Source organism: Salmo trutta, chromosome 8 (genome assembly GCF_901001165.1).
Source record: "Salmo trutta chromosome 8, fSalTru1.1, whole genome shotgun sequence".
Taxonomy (NCBI): Eukaryota; Metazoa; Chordata; class Actinopteri; order Salmoniformes; family Salmonidae; genus Salmo; species Salmo trutta.
The window spans coordinates 41,477,111-41,492,108 of record NC_042964.1 but is presented as its reverse complement, the minus strand read 5'-3'; the positions used below and the strand labels follow the sequence as shown (position 1 = coordinate 41,492,108).

Here is a 14,998-nt window from a genome sequence, read left to right as displayed (position 1 = left end):
GGTGACATGAGGGTTAAGCTAGCTCCCAACACATTTTTAGAACACATTCTAAAAATGGCTTATCTGCCTATGTCTGTGTTGTTGTGCGAGGTTTAATGAAAAACAACCCCAAAAGCTGATAGAGCTCAACGATGCATGCTCATCTTTCAAAATTCTCAAATCTACTCGAGACAGAATGATTTTCCATCCTTGGGAGAACTACTCTGTCTTCCTTTAGTCTCCTTGCCTTTAAAGTCTAGGCTGCTGTACTTATTCTCGGAGGTGTGAAAGCCGTGACGTGGTTATCAGAAATAACAGCACATTCTGGGGAAGCTCTGTGGTTTCTTAGCAACTCTACTGCAAACCTATTCTCTATGCAATGCTAATAAGACATTTAACACTCACCTAATACAGAGTGAACGGGCGAATGACATCAATGAGGAGCAGAGTGTGATAAACTAGGTAGAAAATAAAAAATAAAACCGATACAGGATGTAACAGAGTATATTTAAGCAATAAGGCCTGAGAGGGTGTGGTATATGGTCAGTATACCATGGCTAAGGGCTGTTCTTATGTACGACGCAACGCAGAGTGCCTGGATACAGCCCTTAGCCGTGGTATATTGGCCACATACCACAAACCCCCAAGGTGCCTTATTGCTATTTTAAACTGATTCCCAACGTTATTAGAACAGTAAAAAGTACTTTTTCCCCCCATACTTTTCAGCCAATCAGCATTCAGGGCTTCAAACACCCAGTTTATAACTCACTTTCACTCACCCCCTGAGATTATGGATAATCCTAATTACAAGCAATCGGAGGCTCAAATCTGCCACCTCTTCTTATGTTTGCCATCAGAGAGCACAAGTCCGACATAAAGAAGGCCATAGTGAAGTACTATGACAGAAAGGGTCGCCAATGACCTCTATTTTGCATTACAGTAAGTCACCTGTTAAATTGCAGTTACATGTGGCATCTCGTTACCAAAATAGCATGCAGGTTACACTCCTACAGTACGCAGTCAGTAAGATCACAATGGACAAAGGGAGTATCCTTGTTGCGTCATCCTGAGAAGGCATGGAGTGGGGAGATTGAGTGGGGGCAATTCCAAGAAAGAAGGACAGATGCCTCGAACAACTCTGCATTGTGAACATTGACTCATTATTAGTGGTTCCACCGAACATACAAAGGCATGTTTAAATGAATAACCAAGACAAGCTCTTACAAGCCCACAATGGTTTCCTTCACATCTGGCACCCACTGGGTTGGTAACTGTGCCATGTCCGACATCGTCGGGACCACCGCTATCGTGACTCATTGGAGAGGAAAAGGGACGGCACCGTTGTGTCTTTGTGTGGAGGGGAGGCCGAGTGCCCTGATACAATGGCTGGCTACAAAACCCCTCGCTGTGTGCACAGGCCTCAATAGGACATTCCCCTGAGAAATCACTTCTGTTTTTTATAACTTTTGACTCAGAGAGCGGTGCAAAATTAACACTGTTTCTTCAGAGCCGGGACATTTTTCAGTTCCTGAATCCTTTCATTAACAGAAAAAGATTCAATCTTCTTTTCAGTTTACACTCTCTTTCTCCTTAGCAGGTGTTCTGGGCTGGTTTCGGTTCCTCTCCTGCTCCACACACCTCTGCAGCGGGGAGGGGCGGAGAGCCGCCCAGAAGTCAGGGGGACGGCTGATGAAGCGACGCCGGCAGACGGCTCGCCAGTGTTTAAACACAACAAACAGACACCCAGAATTATGCTCCCATGTTCAATTTACAGCCCACTGTGAGCCAGCGCAGAATTAAATAAGCATCTGGGTGTTTTGGCATCGGGCTGCTCTGCTGTCCGTGGGCTGAGAAATCTCTCTCCCTCTTCCTCTATGAAGCAGGAGCTAGAGCAGAGCAATGATGCAGCCCCCAGTCTGTAGAGTCTGCAGGGACCTAGTCATTCAACTCACAATCAGCAGACCCACTCCTCCTATTCTTCTGTGAACAAGACTTCATTGGAGTTGGGACATTGTGTGATGGTGTGGTGTTGGTTTTTCATTGGCCTTTGCCATTCATATATAGATGGTAGTTATCGGAAGTTATACAATGGTTTGGTCTAATCCTGAATGCTGATTGGTTAAAACCGCATTCCATCCGGTGTCTATTCCACAAGTTATCACCGGCTAAATCTATGACATTAAAATGCCTATTTACTGTGTTCCATCTGACTGCACAATCCACTGTCTCATCAGCCCAGCCAGACAATTTATGAACTTGATCTCCACTATAAAAAGCATCTAGACATTATCTCACATTTCTTTTAGACTAACATTTAGTTTTCACCACGGAGATTTGTATAAACCTTACTGTCTGTCTCTCTTATATTTGCAACATTGTTTCAATATTCAAATTCGATCTCCAGCTGTCGCATAGTAATGAACGTGTCGGGAGTCGGGACGAGACAGACAGACAGACAGGCAGCTTTTCTCAGCCAGTCGAAATCATGAATCAGCATAATGTTTTGGATATATACACAGAAATATCAATAGAAAACAGGTAAAACGAAATGAAGTGCAGCCTTTCCAGCTTCCATTTGAAGTGATTGTTATTAGCTGTGTTGTTGCCTAGCTCCTCTGAACGACAGTGTCCTGATGAGAGAGCACATTTTCTATGGCAGATGAAATCATGACTTATTAGCTCATTGTTATGGATGTATCCAAGTAAATGTCACTAGAAAACAGCTTAAATAAATGCAAATGCAGCTAATTTGTTGTTATTCTGGCTGCACTGTTTGACGTGACTGTAAGTTAGCCGTAGTTGGCTAGCTAGCAAGCAAGGGATAAGAACGTTGCCAGCCACAACGGCAATGGAACATTTAGAACAAATGACTGGGTTGCAACCATAGAAACAGAACAAAAAGACTGAACGACTGGGTCTCGTCTCTGGCAACCGAACCAATAGAACGAACGACCATCCGGCTTGGGTAGCAACCCTAGATTTGTGTTGGGACTATATCTTGGGGAAGGATGAAATAGTATAATTAAATTCAATAAAATATTTTTTTTTAATGAAAATATGTAAATCAATATTTTTATATTTTGCTAACATTTTGTATAAAAGTGATAATACCCTCAAAGCCGGTTTATAGAGGATATACTGGCACGCCACCAATGCCAATATATCCTCCAAACACCGGCTTCTCTGGCATTATCACTGAAATGGTGGCTGTCACAATAGAGTCATTGTGACATCACTTGGATAGCCTAAAGAAGCTTTCTTTTATCTCTTCTCTGGAGATAAAGGAAAGGAGAAATGAAGAGGAAACCATTTTTGACTATTGTGGTGCCTTTACAGAAAGGACATTCAAATCCAAAAATGTTTACATTTAGCAGATGCTCTTATCCAGAGCGACTTACAGCAGCAAATAAAGTTACAGCAAGTGCCTTGCTCAAGGGCACAGATAGATTTTTCACCTAGTCAGCACAGAGATTCAAACCAGCAACCTTTCAGTTACTGGCCCAACACTCTTAACCACTAGGCTACCTGCCGACATAATGTTGCTCTCCCACTAATCTTGCTCCCAGAAACCTCCGCCCAAATGCGCGCAAAACACCAGTCTCAACGTCAACAGTGAAGTCCGGGCTGCTGGCCTTTTTGGCAGAGTTGCAAAGAAAAAGCCATATCTCAGACTGACCAATATAAATAAAACATTAAGATGGGCAAAAGAACACAAACACTGGACAGAGGAACTCTGCCTAGAAGTCCAGCATCCCGGAGTCGCCTCTTCACTGCTGACGTTGAGACTGGTGTTTTGCGGATACTATTTAATGAAGCTGCCAGTTGAGGACTTGTGAGGCATCTGTTTCTCAAACTAGACACTCTAATGTACCTGTCTTCTTGCTCGGTTGTGCACCGGGGCCTCCCACTGCTCTATCTATTCTGGTTAGAGCCAGTTTGAGCTGTTCTGTGAAGGGAGTAGTACACAGCGTTATACGAGATGTTCAGTTACTTGGCAATTTTTTCGCATGGAATAGCCTTCATGTCTCAGAACAAGAATAGATTGATGAGTTTAAGAAGAGTTCTTTGTTTCTGGCCATTTTGAGCCTGTAATAAAACCCACAAATGCTGACGCTCCAGATAGTCTAGTCTAAAGAAGGCCAGTTTTATTGCTTCTTTAATCAGAACAACAGTTTTCAGCTGTGCTAACATAATTCCAAAAGGGTTTTCTAATTTTATTTATTTCACCTTTATTTAACTAGGCAAGTCAGTTAAGAACAAATTCTTATTTTCAATGACGGCCCAGGAACAGTGGGTTAACTGCCTTGTTCAGGGGCAGCACAAGAGGTTTATACCTTGTCAGCTTGGGGATTTGAACTTGCAACCTTTCGGTTACTAGTCCAATGCTCTAACCACTAGGCTATGCTGCCGCAAATGCAAAGCATGGTGAACAACGACACTTGTCAGCATTAAGCAGTGTCTAAATGATGCAAGGTCACGAAACGAGGTGGACACACTGAGGTCAGTGACTGACGAGTGAGAAAGGCATGTATGGCATTAGCCCTGGTGGACCTTAGCCTACTCTGTCAGGGAGTTAGACCCAGAGCGCTGCTACGCTGCTTAATGAGAACCGACCAATCACATCTAATCACTACTAAAGCCTGCATCTCCGCTGTCTTGGTCGGGGTGCACACAGGATTGTGGAACTATACGAGGTCTAATGGCATAAGCCTTTTATTTCATAGTAGCAATGAAGGATTAGCCCAGGATTTTGTATTTCTATCCACGTTCATTTGCAGCAGCATGTTGAATGTACTGGGTTTTACAGATACGTGTGCATTACACTGGGGGTTGGGCTGTGATGCTGTTGGCTGTGTGGCCTCTTCTTCTGGCTAGCACACCGTGCTCAGTAACCAGTAGGCTGATGGGCATGTTTCTGTCAGCACAGCCTCTTGATCCTTATCCAGGAAGCAGTGAAACCACCCTCCGGTGAGCCTCAGGACAACGCTGATGGGTAAAAAGTAACATCACTGTGTTCAAAATAGCTGCGGGTTGGCATTTTCCAGAATGTGCCACTTCCCATGGCGTTCGCCGTGTCCTTTGTGAGCCAAAGCGTCTCGGTGTAACGGCTGTCGTAGAGAGGGGACCAAAGCGCAGCGTGTTGATTGCTCATGATGAATATTTATTTTTACTCAGAACACTAAAGAAAAAAATAACAACGAGAAAACAAAAGCGCACAGTTCTGTCACGTACAGAAAACGAAACAGAAGACAACTACCCACAAACACAGGTGGAAAAAAACCCTACTTAAGTATGATCTCCAATTAGAGACAACGAGGACCAGCTGCCTTTAATTGGAGATCATCCCCCCCCCCAAAAAACATAGAAATAGAAAACTAGAAACTAAACATAGAAAACAAAACATTGAAAAACACAAAACACCCCCTGTCACGCCCTGACCTACTCTACCATAGAAAATAACATCTTACTATGGTCAGGACGTGACACTCGGACACAGTGCAGTCACCATGCAGCTGGAGGAGATCTGAAAAATGCAGCGATGAAGCCTGCGAATGTCCCGTGAGAAAAGTGTGTTCCTTGAGAATATTGTCTAAGCTGTCCAGGACATGTTTTTGACTCATTAGCCTTGTTACAGAGGAGTACAGTATATCCTTTACCAACCGAGGACAGGTGACCACTGCATTGTAGGTATTTATGTACCCAAAGACCAATGGAAACATGTCAGATTCAGAGGCTGTGATGTTTTGAGGAACTCCCTGAACATCCAAAGTTTTCTCAGTGTCTGAAGCTGAACTTCTCACAGGAGAACCCAACACATCTCCGAGATGGATTCCTTTTCATGTTTCTGGGCAGGCTTCATGTGCCTGGTCTGGCCTTCTATCAGTGGTGTCCCACTCCCAACCAAACAGTTTTTTAAGCCAGGGGCATTTCCTGATCTACAGGCTCCTCTTTCCTCAGCGGGAGAGACTCACTTCAAAGGTGTGGCCAGTAAATCCAGGGCATCTTCGTGCTCAACCGCAAGGTCTTCTGCTGAATGTTTTACGGTCAGTGGGGATCTCCAAACCTTCTTCCCTGGATGTCAGATACTGGAATTGTGTTATGATTCACCTGCAGATACCACTGTCACAGCATGTCTTCTCTCACATGTCTTGCTTATAGCTGAACTCTCTCATGTCAACTCGTATTGATAGACTTTGCCCTCTGCGTTGACCTCCATTACTCAGTGTAGGTAAAGAGCTACCACCTTCACACGATACCTCCAACGACTTCAATCTCCTAGGCAAAAACAGCAGGAGAGCGAAAGAGCCAGCAAAAGATACATAGAGAGGGAGCGAGAGAGAGCAGTCGCTCGCATTAAGCAAATCATTTCATGCACGGTGGCAGCGTTATGAAGAGAAAAAATGTCACTGAGGATCCTGTCAGTGGGATCAAATTGAGGATCGTATTAGTGGGATCAAAGTGAGAACTATGTAAAATATCTGGGGCAGGTTTCTTAAACTGTTCTGACATCAGCCAGCGGTGATTCATCCGGATGCCTCGTTGTGCCCAAAGCAGCTTCGTAGATCTACTAATGCTAAGTAACATTTGGTTTGTTGAAAATGTTATAAATCACATTAGGAGGGAGTTTGAAATAGCTCTATTTGTGGGATGGGGAAATCTTTGTGTGTGTGTGTGGCAGGGGGATATGCAGCCTTAGTCCCTCTTTCCACACTTTTCAGGGAGTGTTGTGGTGTTTTCTCCCCAGGATTAGGCCCACTGACTACAAGTGGGTCCACATTCACTACCGGGGGAACAAACAGACTATGCAGCTCCACAACACTGTCAGACACACAATGTCTGTCTGGGACTTTCTTCTCTTCTCTTTCTTATCCCTCTCTTCCTGTGTGGAATAATGGCTTCCTCCATTCATTCTCTCCCTCCTCTCCAGGAAATCAATAGCGATGATAACAAGCTGAAGAGAGGTCCTCAGTCAAAACAGCCCATTGAGCCTAAATGTCACCGTTTGGAGTCCAAGATTGATTTATTCTGGCAAAATACTGGTTGCTATCTTGAAATTGCCTCCTTTCCTCATTCCCTCTCTCCTTTCTTTCATTCTCGTCACGATTCAGGAGAGCGGGCTTTTACTTCTCTGTACTTTCAAAGTCTCGTCCAAAGTTCAAGTAAGCAAACATTTTACTTCCTCAATCTCGGCCTGCAGGGGGCTTTAAACGGGAAACCCTAATGGACGGCCTGATTTAAGCCACCACAGTGCGACAACTTTAGACTCATAACGACACGCGCTGATGGCTTGGTTAATTACGCTGAATTGTGTGTTTAGCAAACGTAATCTGTCTGGGAAATATTTAAACAGACTCAATCACAGTGATAATGCCTCTTCCACTTCAGACTTTGCAATCAGCAGTGCTCAGGGGCCAACTCTTGGATGGTTTGACATGGCTATTCAGAACTTACTGTAGGTGACGGTGAAACAATGCTTTTAACCTCTGACACAGCTATGGGATTTCAACGGTGTGACGGTGTGTTGCCAATTTCATATGCAACTCCCTGCACAAAATAAACTTCCATAACTTAATCTCACTCTGCCTCTGTGAGAGCCTGCTAGGCTAATGGAGTCCGTAGTGGTTTTAAGAGAAGTCCTTTTAGTGTTTTTTCACACATTAATATAATGTTCTATGTTTAATGTGCTTTCTTGGGCTCCATATCCATTCTCTCAGAATGAAGGTTGAATTTACTTTTGTGTTTAAGGAACACATGCATTTGGGCGCTTTCAGTCACATGAATTTGTGGGAGAGTAAACTCATCTCCAGGCAGGGCCAGATTAATATACTGTAGGGGTTTACCGGGCCTGACACTCCTGGGCCCAGGCCTGTGGGGGGGCCAAGAGGGAGAAAATTGTTATTTATTTTTTAAATATATATTATTCACAAAACATATACTGTATATATTAAATATACTACCGTTCAAAAGTTTGGGGTCACTTATAAATGTCTTTGTTTTTGAAAGAAAAGCTATTTTTTTGTCAATTTAAAATCAATTTGATCAGAAATACAGTTTAGACATTGTTAATGTTGTAAATGACTATTGTAGCTGGAAACGGCAATTTGTTTTATGGAATATCTACATAGGCGTACAGAGGCCCATCATCAGCAATCATCTCTCCTGTGTTCCAGTGGCACGCTGTGTTAGCTAATCCAAGTTTATTATTTTAAAAGGCTAATTGATCATTGTCACCCCCAAAGCCAATTCCTCCTTTGGCCGCCTCTCCTTCCAGTTCTCTGCTGCCAATGACTGGAACGAACTACAAAAATCTCTGAAACTGGAAACACTTATCTCCCTCACTAGCTTTAAGCACCAGCTGTCAGAGCAGCTCACAGATCACTGCACCTGTACATAGCCCATCTATAAATAGCCCAAACAACTACCTCTTCCCCTACTGTATTTATTTATTTTGCTCCTTTGCACCCCAGTATTTCTACTTTGCACACTCATCTACTGTCAAATCTACCATTCCAGTGTTTTAATTGCTATATTGTATTTACTTCACCACCATGGCCTATTTATTGCCTTTACCTCCCTTATCTCACCTCATTTGCTCACATTGTATATAGACTTATTTTTCTACTGTATTATTGACTGTATGTTTGTTTTACTCCATGTGTAACTCTGTGTTGTTATATGTGTCGAACTGCTTTGCTTTATCTTGGCCAGGTCGCAGTTGTAAATGAGAACTTGTTCTCAACTTGCCTACCTGGTTAAATAAAGGTAAAATAAGTCATCCATTTTGCTGAGGCAACGTAATGCTCGTTGGGAAGAAGGTTGAGGAGAGAAGTTGACTTGGCAACCTACACCAAGATAAAGAATGACTAGAATTTGAATTGCCAAAGTTAAACTGATTATCAATTGAACTGCTAATGTTCTACTCTGTTTGATTAAAAGCTGTACGGCCCTATTCTCAGTGAAACAGTATCCATGCAAGACCTCATTCCGAAGCGAGCCCTCAATTTCCCTGTAATTTCCTCAAAGGGACAACATTAGGTATTAAATTACGTCCCCACAATGGTAACCTGGATACATCCACACTCTGTTATTAAAGAACAATCACAGAGTTTTGCATGGCGCAGAAACCGAGGACAAAGAAGGAGATGTGAATTGCGTTTGGTGTCACCCCGGCCCTATCTGAGGAGCGGGACCCAGCGGCTGATTAAACGAATTAGGGAGGAAATGAAATAGTATAATGGCTGAGATTCAAAGACGAACATGGAGCATAGCCTGTCCCGTTAGATAAGGGAACGCAGGTGAATACTAACCTTGTCTGAGGAGAAAGAGGAGCTCATTTTGGTTGCTGTAATACCCTGGCCAAAGAGGGAGAGAGAACTATGTCTAAAATGGGTCTGGTCTGAAAGCCCACTCTGAGAGACCTTAATGTACTCTGGAGGGGGAGTAGTCAGTCTGGTTATAGACAGCTAAGGCGATGGATACACCCTGTAAAATATCCCCATAAAACCTCCTTACGCCTCATCCTCACAGCTCCTCATGTCAATTATTACAGTCGGTGAACCAACGTTTTTCTGTCGACTTTATAATTAAGCAATAAGTCCCTGGGGAGTGTGGTATATGGCCAATATACCACGGCTAAGGGCTGTTCTAAAGTACGATGCAACGTGGAGTGCCTGGATACAGCTCTTAGCCATATACCACAAACCCCTGAGGTGCCTTATTGCTATTATAAACTGGTTACCAATGTAATTAGAGCAGTAAATATATATATTTTGTCATACCCGTGGTATACGGTCTGATATACCACGGCTGTCAACCAGCATTCAGTGCTCGAACCACCCAGTTTATAATTGTCGCTAATCACTGTGCTATATTGACACCAAAACAGTACTATGACGCTCAAGAGTGAATTCAAAGTTGTTTGTATCAATCTGTGTGACCGTGAATGTTTTCTGTTGCATGTCTATCTGCTTTGCATTAAATGAAGGGGCTCCATCTTGCAGCACTTATCTCCATCCCACTCACTTCTCTCTCCCTGGGAGATATGACTGACTGAGCACTGAGTGAATGAGATGGTTGTCTGTCTCTCCAAGCAGCTGGGAGCTGAGAGCAAGATGACATCCACCAGCAGATTGATGAGTCTCAGTGAGCCGGTAAACTGTAAAGTTATTACCAAGTATCAGAGGAAAACATTAAATCATAACAAGTGTTCCCTGGTTCAACTCGTCACCTGGCTCAAACTCAATACTTCATGGCTTTGTTGCAAATCTGTGATTGTGACAATATCTTACACTGATACCATTTAGCATAATCTATGTGGGTGCAAGCTCTCTAAACGCTGTCATCTCCCACACTAAAGTGGGAGACTGGGTAGAGGCAGGTGATGGGAGAGGCAGGTGATGGGAACCCTCAAAGGGCTTCCCCCAGATAGAGGGTGAGATTGTCAGAATCAGGCCAGGATCAGTGTTGTGGAACAGGGCCAGGCGACTGCCCAGAAGCCCAAAGCCTATGGAAGGTGTTATAAGACACTGACACATTGACAGGCTCGACCTTGGTGGTGAGAGAGCCTATCAACCTGCTACTGTCCTCCCATCAGATCTGGCCCATCTCCCACAACAACATGTCAGGTGTGAATATGCATTTAATGCCAGGAAACACTGTCCGGATTATGTCCTGGATCTAAATGGATTAAGGGGGTGTGATTGTTGCCAGTACACCCCTGTCCCTGCCTCAAAGGTGGGGAGGCTATGTGGAGAAGAGGAGGGACTCACTTGGCAATGAGTAAACACAAGGATGGTAGCAAGGAGACTTGTCTTACTATAACGACAGACCACCATGACAAGGTGGGATTATGTCCCGATCATAAAACATGGGTGGTGGTTAATATGCCTGCTAATAGGATGAGGCTGGGAGATGGGGATCAGGGTGGTGGTGGGGGGGGGGGGGGGGGGGGGGGGAGAGACAGCAGCGAAGAGCCTTGAAGATGTATTGGGACACACGCAGTTCATCAATCACAGGTGACAGTTGGGACAGATGCAGGGAGCTCCATTCACCACAGGAGACAACTTGGTGCTCTATCATGTAAAATGAGACAGCGTTAACTACTCGTCTATACTGTCACTGCCTGTCCTTCCAACCCAGCCACCAGCAAAAACGAGCAAACATACATACTCTACTGTAAAGACGAGGGGCCGTATGTGTCAAGTGACTCAGAGTAAGAGTGCTTATCTCAGATCAGCTTCCCCTGTTCATGTAATCATATTCATTGTGATCTAAAAGAAAAAACTGATCCTAAATCAGAACTTGTGGAGAGAAAATGTCATGTTTCACTGCCATCTATTGGTAATATGACACACACTACAGATCCCTTACAGAACATTCTCCTCTGGAGTGTGGCTCTATTCTATTGCCTCTCTAGTTCTTCTTGATCACAGATGACTCCACTCCATTGGATTAACATACAGTCCTCAGAGTCACTGACTTGGGGGCCATGTTGTAGCCTCGATAGCGAATATTAGATTCTCCCGCCAAGAGATCTCATTAGACCAGGCAGCAGGACAATGTCTGCATCCCAAACAAGACCAGAGGACATCAGGCATTCTGGTTCCCTGGTCAATTCACTAACTTCATACGGTAAGTTGAGTGACAGTATGTGCGTCAGCTGCTTTTAAAATGTTTCAATAAGATGTCCCATGGAGTAACTCACTGTGTGTGTACTGCTCAGGTGCTATAGGCTAAATGCATGTAGATACAGTAAGATGATATAAGCCACATTTTTGCATAAATCTCCCATTGACATCAACCTGTGATTCACGCAAAATGTCGAGCAACATGTGATATTCCTAAATCGGGGAATTGCAGTGGGGTCGGCAAAATGTTAATATAATAATAAGAACAATAATAAGGATTATTAAGAGTACAGATTATTGTATGAGACAATATATAAAGGCTTTTGAGAAAAATAATTTGAAAAATACTACTTTATTGAGTAGGCCTACACATGTATTTATCTGTTCTCTTATCCGTTCTCTTTAAGTTTGATAAGAGAGATGAAAATCGAACGAATTTAAGGTTATTTGTTGATCTTAAAATCCAAATTGACAGATTTGAAGGTTGTTTCATTAGATTTGGGATTGCCAGAAATATATACCACTGCAAGCGCAACACAATTTGTGAAATGTTATATGTTGATTCAAGGAAAAATGTAATCAGACACTTACAACGTCTTCAGTCGGTGTAGATTCCTTGTTGTTCTTCCTATGGCTGGTTCACTGCAGAAGAGACAGACAGTGGTATTAGATCTGGCATGCGTGACCAAACACATCCAATATAAAGACAGAACTGCCTAGGGCCATCCAATAGAAAGAGATGAGGGTCACCAGAGAGCAGCAGCCACAGAGAGGAGAGAGAGAATCATACTGTACAAGAGTGAAAGTAGGCCAAGGCAACATAAAACAAACATATGGTTCAGTGAGCTCCAACATGACTATGAGTGTGTTTTCTCACAAAGGAAGAAGACTCCCTCTTGTCTGAATAGAAGCTTCTGCTTCAAGTCTTGTATGGCGTGAAGTAGGTGAGCATGGTAAAACAGCAGAGTGAACAGGAACTAGTCCAGAGAAGGATCGTATTGACAGCAGACGAACCTAGACTCCCAGTAGCCCTCATAACTGTTACCTTAATTTGAACATTTGATTCATTATGTTTTGAATAACAGTTTTGCTATAGCCCAAATGCATGAGTTTTACATTGAGGCAATATGATACCTGTTAATTAAGATACTGGGGTACCAAGTCAGATCTGAAAAGGGAAGATTCAATTATTATTATCTGAATGACCAAATAAGGACCTGTGTATAGAAGTGCACACAAATTAAAAGTGAGAAAGAAGTAGGTTTGTACTCCAGAGAGGTTTGGTAATAGAAATGGATTCTGGTAATTAAGAAAAGCTAGATAGTTGGAGGTTGCTGATGCCGACACACAAACCTACTGAGAGAAGCATTTTGACCTGTAGAACACGGATCATCAACTAAATTCAGCTGCGGGACGATTTCTTCTTGGATGGTCAAGGGGACAGCACATAATAATTCATTTGTAATTTGACCGCAAGAAGCCCAAAACAGACATCATATTTTACTAAAACATAATAAGTATAAACATTTCTTACATTTGTATAGATCACATATTTTTATTATGCGTGGGAATACTTTGGAACAGATTTCCAAAATTCAAATCACTTGGAGCGGATTTGCTCGTCAAATAAAATCGCCAGTTGGGGAACCCTGCTGTAGAGTAGATATGGCATAGACTATGTATGCCTCTATTTGCAACCATAAGCTATGATCAAGGAAATACACTAAATGTAAAAGAAACCATCATCACGGTTTCAACCTTTGTGTTAAAGCTTCTTAAGATTCGAATGTAAATATCTCTATACTACGCAATATTTAGAAAGCGAACCAAGGAAACAAGCGCGATTTCATTGTTCTTACTACGGAACAGGGCAGGCTATCATTTTTTTACCTAAAGAATTGTCAGATTGTTGCCAATAAACGAACAACTAATTCGCTCAAATGTACTTTCTATTTTGATTAAATTACCCTTTACAGCACCAACCAACTTCCAATAAGAGATTGGCTCATTGCCAAGTCAATCAAAGACGCTTCCTTTACAGAAAAATGCCATGTTAAGTGTGCTACTGACAATGTACGAATGTATAGTATTTTTATGTAGATGCAATAATCGCTCTACCCATGAACAAAATAACACCCACAGATCAAGCGGCTACACACAGCAGCGTGCGAGACAAATAAGCACGTTTCCTTCCAAATGAATGGCCAAAACATCTATTTAATTTCCTCACAATGTTGCTAGATTTAGTTTCAACTAACACATCAAAAGGATGAGCTACTCACCTACTAAATCCACGGATGCAACTGATAATCGCATCCAGCCATAAGATCCATAGACTAGTGCAGTGACTATGCCCACGTCTGGCAACAGACCGCCGAATAGTATTCAACCAATGATCATGTGCGTCTCTTTCTCCCTCTCTATGTGAATCGCGTAATTCCACTAGTCATATGGTAGCCTATATGTTATGACTCCTATTACTGTATCTTAATGAACAAAAGTAAGTTGTTTGTGTGCTTATAGAGGTAGCCCAGTAAAGTTACCCTGTTCCGATTTGTTTACATCGTTTTTCCCGACAACTAGGCTGTATGCAACTAATCTGAATCCAGCACCATGGACAGCGACATGGTGTTTCAGGACGTGAACAGCTAACTTGACATGGAAATGCACTCCCATGTCAGTAACTGAATTTAAATGTGGAGAAGAAGTGAGATTAACACGTGTATATGTTGGGTATGTTGTGAAAAATAGAACGGGTTTCCCGTTGTTTTACTGGCCTGTCAATCTGACAGACAGTGGAGTTGAAAAGATGGTGACTTGTAAGGATGCTGTCAAAAATGACGCTGATAACGGATCTTTTTCACATTGTCAGAGTAAAGTTCCTCTCCCTACTCCTTCATCTTACTGTTGCATAATGGAAAAAGGTACATCATCTTGCCCTAGATTCATTATGTGGCAGTTGCAAAAACAAGTTGCCAGTTTTGAAAAGTTTACACATTTCCATTTTAGTCATGTATTGATTTTTTAAGAGTCTGTAAAATGTACATATTTAGGAGCTCTGAATATTATCAAATGGCTTTTAAAGTCATTGAAGATGCACACGAATATGCATACACTGAGACAAGATAACTACCTTATAAAGGCTTTATAGAGCATTCATAATGTCTTCATATGCCTTACACATGCTTCTCAAATCACATATAAGCAACATCATACATCATAATGGGTTATGTAATAGACAGCACTGATTTAAACAAAAACCTTCCCGTGCATGATGTGTCACAGATCACTTGATCACACAAGCTTGGCTCTGTGGAAGATCCAATTTGTGCCGTGACTTGGCTGAGTCAACAATACTTTTGAAAATAGAGTTGTAACTGTGCCACTGTGGT

General features: G+C 42.6%; 1 protein-coding gene across 3 annotated transcripts in view; it reads right to left on the bottom strand.

Moving 5' to 3' along the window:
• Positions 1-14,998, bottom strand: part of LOC115198976 (synaptotagmin-1) — a 238,873-nt gene that overhangs the window by 143,016 nt on the left and 80,859 nt on the right. For 2 of the 3 annotated variants that reach the window (XM_029761443.1, XM_029761447.1), the window contains exon 2: positions 12,198-12,248. The gene's annotated coding sequence lies outside the window, so the exon portion shown is untranslated. Of the gene's footprint in view, positions 1-12,197; positions 12,249-13,888; positions 14,172-14,998 lie in introns of those variants that run through there. The other variant, XM_029761444.1, reaches the window with a different exon arrangement.